This window comes from Lissotriton helveticus, chromosome 6 (assembly GCF_964261635.1).
Source record: "Lissotriton helveticus chromosome 6, aLisHel1.1, whole genome shotgun sequence".
Classification (NCBI taxonomy): Eukaryota; Metazoa; Chordata; class Amphibia; order Caudata; family Salamandridae; genus Lissotriton; species Lissotriton helveticus.
In genome coordinates this window covers 2,047,035,921-2,047,045,813 of record NC_136067.1, presented here as the reverse complement: position 1 = coordinate 2,047,045,813, position 9,893 = coordinate 2,047,035,921, and positions in this window count along the sequence as shown.

The window sequence follows — 9,893 nt, the reverse complement described above, 5'->3', positions numbered from 1 at the left end:
ACACCTATAGCATTTGGAATGCAACATGTTTAGTATTTACGTGACTTATATGGCAGCTCTGGTCGTTATGCTACATCTCTAGATAGTTTTATCTTCCGCAAATGTGACACCTATTGTAACACAATATGTGTTGTGAGGGTGAGTGAGGGTGAGGTGTTGAGGGTGAGGGGTTGAGGGTGAGTGAGGGTGAGGGTGAGTGAGGGTGAGGTGTTGAGGGTGAGGCGTTGAGGGTGAGGCGTTGAGGGTGAGTGAGGGTGAGGCTGAGGTGTTGAGGGTGAGGCTGAGGTGTTGAGGGTGAGTGAGGGTGATGAGTGAGGGTGAGGGGTTGAGGGTGAGGGGTTGAGGGTGAGTGAGGGTGAGTGAGGGTGAGGCTGAGGGGTTGAGGGTAAGTGAGGGAGAGTGAGGGTGAGTGAGGAGTTGAGGGTGAACGGTTGAGGGTGAGTGAGGGTGAGGGTGAGGTGTTGAGGGTGAGTGAGGGTGAGGGGTTGAGAGTGAGTGAGGGTGAGGCGTTGAGGGTGAGTGAGGGTGAGGGTGAGTGAGGGTGAGGGTGAGTGAGGGTGAGTGAGGGTGAGGGTGAGTGAGGGTGAGTGAGGGTGAGGCTGAGTGAGGGTGAGTGAGTGTGAGGGGTTGAGGGTGAGTGAGGGTGAGGGGTTGAGGGTGAGTGAGGATGAGGGGCTGAGGGTGAGTGAGGGTGAGGGGTTGAGGCTGAGTGAGGGTGATTGAGGGTAAGGGGTTGAGGCTGGGTGAGGGTGAGGGGTTGAGGGTGAGTGAGGGTGAGGTGTTGAGGGTGAGTGAGGGTGAGTGTGGGTGAGGGTGAGTGAGGGTGAGTGAGGGTGAGTGAGGGCGAGGGTGAGTGAGGGTGAGGCTGAGTGAGGGTGAGGGGTTGAGGGAGGGTGAGGGTGAGTGAGGGTGAGGTGTTGAGGGTGAGTGAGGGTGAGGAGTTGAGGGTGAGTGAGGGTGAGGAGTTGAGGGTGAGTGAGGGTGAGGAGTTGAGGGTGAGTGAGGGTGAGTGAGGGTGAGGGGTTGAGGGTGAGTGAGGGTGAGTGAGGGTGAGGGTGAGTGAGGGTGAGGCTGAGGGGTTGAGGGTAAGTGAGGGTGAGTGAGGGTGAGGCTGAGGGGTTGAGTGTAAGTGAGGGTGAGTGAGAGTGAGGGTGAGTGAGGGGTTGAGGGTGAACGGTTGAGGGTGAGTGAGGGTGAGGTGTTGAGGGTGAGTGAGGGTGAGGGGTTGAGAGTGAGTGAGGGTGAGGCGTTGAGGGTGAGTGAGGGTGAGTGTGGGTGAGGGTGAGTGAGGGTGAGTGAGGGGGAGTGAGGGTGAGGCTGAGTGAGGGTGAGGGGTTGAGGGTGAGTGAGGGTGAGGGGTTGAGGGTGAGTGAGTTTGAGGGGTTGAGGGTGAGTCAGGGTGAGGGGTTGAGGCTGAGTGAGGGTGAGGGTGATTGAGGGTAAGGGGTTGAGGCTGGGTGAGGGTGAGGGGTTGAGGGTGAGTGAGGGTGAGGTGTTGAGGGTGAGTGAGGGTGAGTGTGAGTGTGGGTGAGTGAGGGTGAGTGAGGGTGAGGTGTTGAGGGTGAGTGAGTGTGAGTGTGGGTGAGTGAGGGTGAGTGAGGGTGAGTGAGGGTGTGGGTGAGTGAGGGTGAGTGAGTGTGAGTGAGGGCGAGTGAGGGTGAGGCTGAGGGGATGAGGGTGAGTGAGGGTGAGGGGTTGAGGGAGGGTGAGGGTAAGTGAGGGTGAGGGGTTGAGGGTGAGTGAGGGTGAGTGAGGGTGAGTGAGGGTGATTGAGAGTGAGTGAGGGTGAGGGGTTGAGGGTGAGTGAGGGTGAGGGGTTGAGGGTGAGTGAGGGTGAGGGGTTGAGGCTGAGTGAGGGTGAGGGTGATTGAGGGTAAGGGGTTGAGGGTGAGTGAGGGTGAGGGGTTGAGGGTGAGTGAGGGTGAGGTGTTGAGGGTGAGTGTTGGTGAGGGTGAGTGTTGGTGAGGGTGAGTGAGGGTGAGTGAGGGTGGGGGTGAGTGAGGGTGAGTGAGGGTGAGTGAGTGTGAGTGAGGGTGAGGGGTTGAGGGTGGTTGAGGGGTTGAGGGTGAGTGAGGGTGAGGGGTTGAGGGTGAGAGGGTGAAGGTGAGGGTGAGTGAGGGTGAGGGTGAGGGGTTGAGTGTGAGTGAGGGTGAGGGTGATTGAGGGTGAGGTGTTGAGGGTGAGTGAGGGTGAGGGTGATTGAGGGTGAGTGAGGGTGAGGGTGAGGGGTTGAGGGTGAGTGAGGGTGAGTGATGTGTTGAGGGTGAGGGGTTGAGGGGGAGTGAGGGGGAGGCTGAGGGGTTGAGGGTGAGTGAGGGTGAGGGGTTGAGGGTGAGTGAGGGTGAGGGTGAGTGAGGGTGAGTGAGGGTGAGGGGTTGAGGGTGAGTGAGGGTGAGTGAGGGTGAGCGAGGGTGAATTAGGGTGAGTGAGGGTGAGTGAGGGTGAGTGAGGGTGAGTGAGGGTGAGGGTGAGTGAGGGTGATTGAGGGTGAGTGAAGGTGAGTGAGGGTGATGTGTTGAGGGTGATTGAGTGTGATTGAGGGTGAGGGGTTGAAAATTTTTTTTTTATTAAAATGTCGGACGCAAAGCACCACCTTAACGCTACCTAAATTTAACAGGTTAGCGTTGTAGTTTTTTTTTTAATTTTCCTAAAGTTACGTCTTTTTTTTGATTGACATATTTTTTAGCCAATCGGAGCGCTACGTTTTTGACGTCGCGTTCCGATTTGCATACGTAATCGGTGGAATTCTCCAGAACATGGAGAATAGCGGGATGCGGAAGGCGTGTTCCTGTCCGTGTGCTGTTGGTGCGTCGTATGATAGGTAAGAGATTTCCTCGACGTGTTTTTTTAATCTAATTTAAAGTAGTATTGATAGTATGCATAAATTAGTTAATAATTATGAGTGTATTTATATAAAAAGTGACATATTTTGTTAGCGATTGTAATTATTTTAGTTATTTATGTAATTTATATGTAAGTAAGTGTTTTTATTTACTACCTATAGTATGTTTAAGTTAACGAATGAATAGGAGTGTAATTTTAATAATGTTGACATAGTATTTTTTTGTTTGTAATATTTCGAAATGAATATTATGTAATGTAATTAAAGTCTTGTTTTTATTCTTCGATATGTAATGTATTTATTTTCGTAAAGTGTTATGTAATGTATTATTAGCAGTTGTTTGTTATTTGACGTACAAGAGCTGTTCTTTGAGTTTCAAAGTACTCTTTTCGCCATGAATATTGTACACTTCAAAAGTATTAATTGTATTACGAGTTGTTTTGTGAAGCTAAGAGACATATGTAATGTTTATTGATGATGTTAGCGCTGAATCCAAGTTGCGTAATATGTTTTTTATATTTGATGTAATTCCGTGTGATGAACTGCTATTGTTATATGCCTACGGTTTTTTGTGTAACTCATGACAATTGTGTTTAATCCGTCCCATTTACGGGATGAATAGTGCTTGTTTATTACCCAAGTTAAAAATAGGCTGTTTTACTTTTGTGTTTGTACATCCTAGTCCTCGCATCCTGACAGATATTTCTTCGTTCTTTTGTTGGTGTTATTTTGTCCGAATAATTTTTGGTTTGGTGACCTGAAGCTTGATAAACATCATTGCATGCTGTAGCTCACATTTGGGAAGTAGATTTTGTGTGTAACGTATCTGATGCACGACTACGTTTTCTCCCCTTAACTTTTTAATTGCGTGCAAAAATTTGTTTTTGTCTCAGAAAATGGCATAAAACTTATCTATCTGTTAAATGCACAATCATGTCTTTGAATAGGGTGGAATAGGAGGCTATTATTTGAGTCTTTACTTATATTGTGTTTTGTTTAGTTTTATTTGATTGTTTATTTGGCTGGTGCATTAGGATGGCGTATTTTTACTTTGGTTGTTATTTTCTAGGATGTCTTTCTGTTGCGTATCTTGAGGGTGTATTTGTAGGGTGAATTAGGCTGTTAGTTTTTTAGGGTGAATTAGGACTCAGGATTTCTATCTTGGAGTTAGAGTGTGGATTAGGATAGTTTAATTCTATTCTTCCTTTTGTTGTTGTATGTGTGTGTGTGTGTGTGAGGGTGAGTGAGGGTGTGTGAAGCTGAGGGTGTGTGACGGTGTGTGAGGGAAGCTTGCACTGCTGCTGTCGGTGCTGTACCTGTTCCATGTGTAAGGGAAGCTTGCACTGCTGCCGCCTGTTTTGTACCTGATCTATGTGTGAGGGAAGCTTGCACTGCTGCTGCCTGTGCTGTACCTGCTCCGTGTGTGAGGGAAGCTTGCACTGCTGCTGTCGGTGCTGTACCTGTTCCATGTGTAAGGGAAGCTTGCACTGCTGTTGCCTGTGCTGTACCTGCTCCGTGTTTGAGGGAAGCTTGCATTGCTGTTGCCTGTGCTGTACCTGCTCCGTGTGTGATGGAAGCTTGCACTGTTGCTGCCTGTGCTGTACCTGCTCTGTGTGTGAGGGAAGCTTGGATTGTTGCTGCCTGTGCCTCACCAAGATTTGTGTAAGTAAATGGAGATGGAGGGAGAGAGTTGGAAGAGAGAGTGAAAGAGGCAGAAACGTGGAGAGTAAAAGAAAGAGCGAAGGAATCTGTAAGCTGAGAGATGTGGCATAAGAGAAGGCTTGGTAGTGCGGGCACAGCTGCTTGGGGTATCTGCGAGATTTGTGTAAGTAAATGGAGAGGGGGGAGAGAGTTGGAAGAGAGAGTGAAAGAGGCAGAAAAGTGGAGAGTAAAAGAAAGAGCGAAGGAATCTGTAAGCTGAGAGATGTGGCATAACAGAAGGCTTGGTAGTGCGGGCACAGCTGCTTGGGGTATCTGCGAGATTTGTGTAAGTAAATGGAGAGGGGGGAGAGAGTTGGAAGAGAGAGTGAAAGAGGCAGAAACGTTGAGGAAAAGAAAGAGCGAAGGGATCTGTAAGATGAGAGATGTGGCATAACAGAACGCTCGCTAGTGCGGGCACTGCTGCTCGGGGTATCGGCGAGATTTGTGTAAGTAATTGGAGAGGGGGGAGAGAGTTGTAAGAGAGAGTGAAAGAGGCAGAAACGTTGAGAGGAAAAGAAAGTGCGAATCTGTAAGTTGAGAGATGTGGCATAACAGAAGGATTGGTAGTGCGGGCACTGCTGCTTGGGGTATCTGCGAGATTTGTGTAAGTAAATGGAGAGGGGGGAGAGAGTTGGACGAGAGAGTGAAAGAGGCAGAAACGTGGAGAGTAAAAGAAAGAGCGAAGGAATATGTAAGCTGAGAGATGTGGCATAACAGAAGGATTGGTAGTGCGGGCACTGCTGCTTGGGGTATCTGCGAGATTTGTGTAAGTAAATGGAGAGGGGGGAGAGTTGGAAGAGAGAGGGAAAGAGGCAGAAACGTGGAGAGTAAAAGAAAGAGCGAAGGAATCTGTAAGCTGAGAGATGTGGCATAACAGAAGGATTGGTAGTGCGGGCACTGCTGCTTGGGGTATCTGCGAGATTTGTGTAAGTAAATGGAGAGGGGGAGAGAGTTGGAAGAGAGTGAAAGAGGCAGAAACGTGGAGAGTAAAAGAAAGAGCGAAGGAATATGTAAGCTGAGAGATGTGGCATAACAGAAGGCTTGGTAGTGCGGGCACTGCTGCTTGGGGTATCTGCGAGATTTGTGTAAGTAAATGGAGAGGGGGAGAGAGTTGTAAGAGAGAGTGAAAGAGGCAGAAACGTTGAGAGGAAAAGAAAGTGCGAATATGTAAGCTGAGAGATGTGGCATAACAGAAGGCTTGGTAGTGCGGGCACTGCTGCTTGGGGTATCTGCGAGATTTTTGTAAGTAAATGGAGAGGGGGGAGGGAGTTGGAAGAGAGAGTGAAAGAGGCAGAAACGTGGAGAGTAAAAGAAAGAGCAAAGGAATCTGTAAGCTGAGAGATGTAGCATAACAGAAGGATTGGTAGTACGGGCACTGCTGCTTGGGGTATCTGCGAGATTTGTGTAAGTAAATGGAGAGGGGGGAGAGAGTTGGAAGAGAGAGTGAAAGAGGCAGAAACTTGGAGAGTAAAAGAAAGAGCGAAGGAATATGTAAGCTGAGAGATGTGGCATAACAGAAGGATTGGTAGTGCGGGCACTGCTGCTTGGGGTATCTGCGAGATTTGTGTAAGTAAATGGAGAGGGGGAGAGAGTTGGAAGAGAGTGAAAGAGGCAGAAACGTGGAGGGTAAAAGAAAGAGGGAAGGAATATGTAAGCTGAGAGATGTGGCATAACAGAAGGCTTGGTAGTGCGGTATTGCGGGCACTGCTGCTTGGGGTATCTGCGAGATTTGTGTAAGTAAATGGAGAGGGGGAGAGAGTTGTAAGAGAGAGTGAAAGAGGCAGAAACGTTGAGAGGAAAAGAAAGTGCGAATCTGTAAGCTGAGAGATGTGGCATAACAGAAGAATTGGTAGTGCGGGCACTGCTGCTTGGGGTATCTGTGAGATTTGTGTAAGTAAATGGAGAGGGGGGAGAGAGTTGGACGAGAGAGTGAAAGAGGCAGAAACGTGGAGAGTAAAAGAAAGAGCGAAGGAATCTGTAAGCTGAGAGATGTGGCATAACAGAAGGATTGGTAGTGCGGGCACTGCTGCTTGGGGTATCTGCGAGATTTGTGTAAGTAAATGGAGAGGGGGGAGAGAGTTGGAAGAGAGAGTGAAAGAGGCAGAAACGTGGAGAGTAAAAGAAAGAGCGAAGGAATCTGTAAGCTGAGAGATGTGGCATAACAGAAGGATTTGTAGTGCGGGCACCGCTGCTTGGGGTACGACAAACAGGAGATGGTGACTAAAGTTTCAACCATGAGGTTGGAAGGCAGTGAAGTGAAATGTGAGGAAGCACTCCGATTACCTCTTCAAATTGTAAAACAGACGGAGGGCATTGCTGTGGGGAGGGGGTGTAGGAGAAATGCACACGGCGGGCAGGGGAGGGGGCGGAGCGGGGAGAGCGGCATGTGGGTGTGAAGAAGCCGGGGCCTTTGAAGTGAAGCTAAGCTTCACTTCAAAAGGTGTCGGCGGAATGCAGCTGAGGGAACAGACGGCGATTGCGGCTGAGGGAACTGATGTGCACGCGCTTTTAAGCTCAATGCACATGCGCATTGAGCTTAAAAGTCACGGGCACTGCAAGGAATCGCCACGATTCCTTGCTTGCTAGTTAAAGGTTGTTTAAGCCGCAATAGGCTCGCAAGCTCGATGCTCGATGCGCATGCGCATCGACAGGCGAGACCTAAAAATGAGGATAGGGTAGAACTTTCTGACCTTAAAATCCCCAAAGGGATTGTCCCTAAATTTGAAGATGATGACATCACCAAGTGGTTCACAGCCTTTGAGAGGGCTTGTGAAATAAGAGTAAATAAACCTCTCTGGGGGGCACTCCTGTGGGTACTGTTCTCTGGTAACTGCAGAGACAGGTTTCTGACCCTTTATGGGCCAGAGGCAGGGTCCTATGATCTCATGAAGAGCACTCTGATTGAGGGATTTGGACTCACTACTGAAGAGTACAGAATTAGATTCAGGGGGGCTCACAAAACCCAGAACCAATCCGGGATTGACTTTGTAGACTACTCAGTAAAGACACTGGATGGCTGGTTAACTGGAAACAATGTGCATGACTTTAATGGAATTTAAAACCTCTTTATGAAGGAACACATCTTAAGTAACTGCTATGATGAAAAGTTGCATCAGTATCTAGTAGACCTGGGTCCACTTTCTCCCGAAGAATTGGGAAAGAAGGCAGACCATTGGGTCAAAACAAGGGCAACTAGGACGTCCACTGGGGGTGACCAAAAAGAAGGGGTCACAAAGCCTCCCCAGAAGAGAGATAGTGAACCCCTTAAGGAGAAAAGTAAGGAGTCCCAGGTAGCCCCCCAAAAACCTATCCAGGAAGGTGGGCCCAAAGACACCTCACAAGCCAAGCCAGGGTACCAGGGTAAGACTTGGGATCCCAACAGAGTATGGTGTCACAACTGTCAGAAGACAGGACACCACACCAAGGACCCTAGCTGTCCTAAGAACAAGGTCCCTAGTACAACTCCAGGGGTGACTAGTGTAGTCCCAGGGGTTGCCAGTGTAACTTGGGAGGATAGGTCCTCAGAAGAGGAAGTACTCCTAGCCTTCAACTGGGGAATGGGGCAAGAGGGCGAGCTGGAGAGCCCAGAGGGGAGTAGACACTTCCACCACCTACTGGTGAATGGAGACCCAGTCACTGCCCTAAGAGATACTTGTGCCAGTCACACTGTGGTACATGACAGGTTGGTACTACCTCACCAATATGTCCCAGGAGAAACAAGAAGAGTAAGGGCTGTCCCAGGGGAAGTCACTGTTAGGCCTGTGGCTGTAGTGCCCCTAGTCGTAGCTGGGTCCCTTAGATGGAGAAAGGTGGTAGTTAGTAAAGACCTCCCCCTTGATTGTCTCCTGATCACTTAGGGGTGGATCTGAGCCAAAGAGAGGCACTAGCTCAATGCCAGGGCTCAACCATGAAGCCTAGGGGGGTGCCACCTGCAGTCAGTGCAGCTGAGCCCCAAAAGAGAAAAAAGTAACAGGATAGGAAAGGTGGGCAACTGTTCGCCACAGTTACAGAGGACCAGGGGGATTCCATCCCAGTGAGGGAAAACTCCAAACCTGACCTTAGTAAGGCCCCCCTAGCCAACACTAAGCCCTGACTAGTCAGGCAACTGCCCAGCCTGAGTTGGTGGCTCCTCAGCTGGAAGAACAATGGGTGGAGGAAGGGTGCTCACTGCCCAGTGTGGTGACCCCCACCCCAAAACAACAGGCACACAGACAGGACCCAAAGAGACCTGTAAAATAGCCCCTTCACTTGCCAGTCAGGAGCTAAAGGTGTGGTTCTGGACACTGACAGCTGTCAGCAGCCTCTGCTGGGTGTTAGCCTTTATGGAAGCCCTATCCATGGAATGGTGGCCTAACCCCCTGCCAAATAGTAAGCTAGGCCCGCTGACCCTATTGGTCATGGTGGGGTTGCTCAAACTGTGGGTAGCCTCTGCGGGTAAGCTGGGCCTTGCCCTGGCTAACAGACTTTACAGAGGTAGGCACCTCTGGGCCCAAAATAAAAAGATGGGATGAAGACACTTAAGAGCAGGGAAAGGAGCTTTGGGAATTAGGTCCTGAAAATGATAAAGTAGGCCAACTCCCCAAAGGGAGTGAACCTGGACAAGAAAGATATAAGGCAGAGTAGGCCCTGCAACTTGTAAACCACTTCCCCAACTCTTCCTAGCCTAAAAGAATTGAGACTCTCCCAGCATTGGCTGAGTCTCCTAGCCTTTGGGCGGGGGGGGGGGGGGGGGGGGGGGGGGTTGGGGGGTTGTGTGAGAAAGTGAGTTCCTGTTGCACTACCCACCCACTTTTTGCCTGATACCTGATGCACTTTTCCTAGGTGTGCCCTGGGTCCCTGCCAATCAGGAACCCAGGGCCTGTGTTTCTTCCCTAAAAATTATACTAAAGCCTAAACTCAATTGGCATCTCTGGCCACATATCAGCCCCTAGTAAATGGTACCCAGGGCATTGTGACCAGAGAAAACCCCCTAGGGGCTGCAGCACTTATTGTGCCACCCTTAGGGGCCCTGTACCTTGACACCCACACACTGCCTTTGCAGGCTGAGTCCTAAGTGCAGAACTAAGCAAAGAGTCGACATGGCACACATCCCTGTGTGCCATGCCCACAACCCCACTGCCCTGGCATACATCAGCCACCCCTCTAGCTGAGTACCCTATGCCAGTGGTGTGGGCACGGGTGCATGAGCCCTGTGCCCCTACAGTACCCAGGGCTATTCCTGGACATTGTAAGTACAGTGATGCCATTAAGAGTATATGGTGCTGGGAGGTTGTCATTACGAACTCCACAGCACCGTAATGGCTACACTGAACACTGACAAGTTTGATATCAAACTTCTCAGCACATGAAA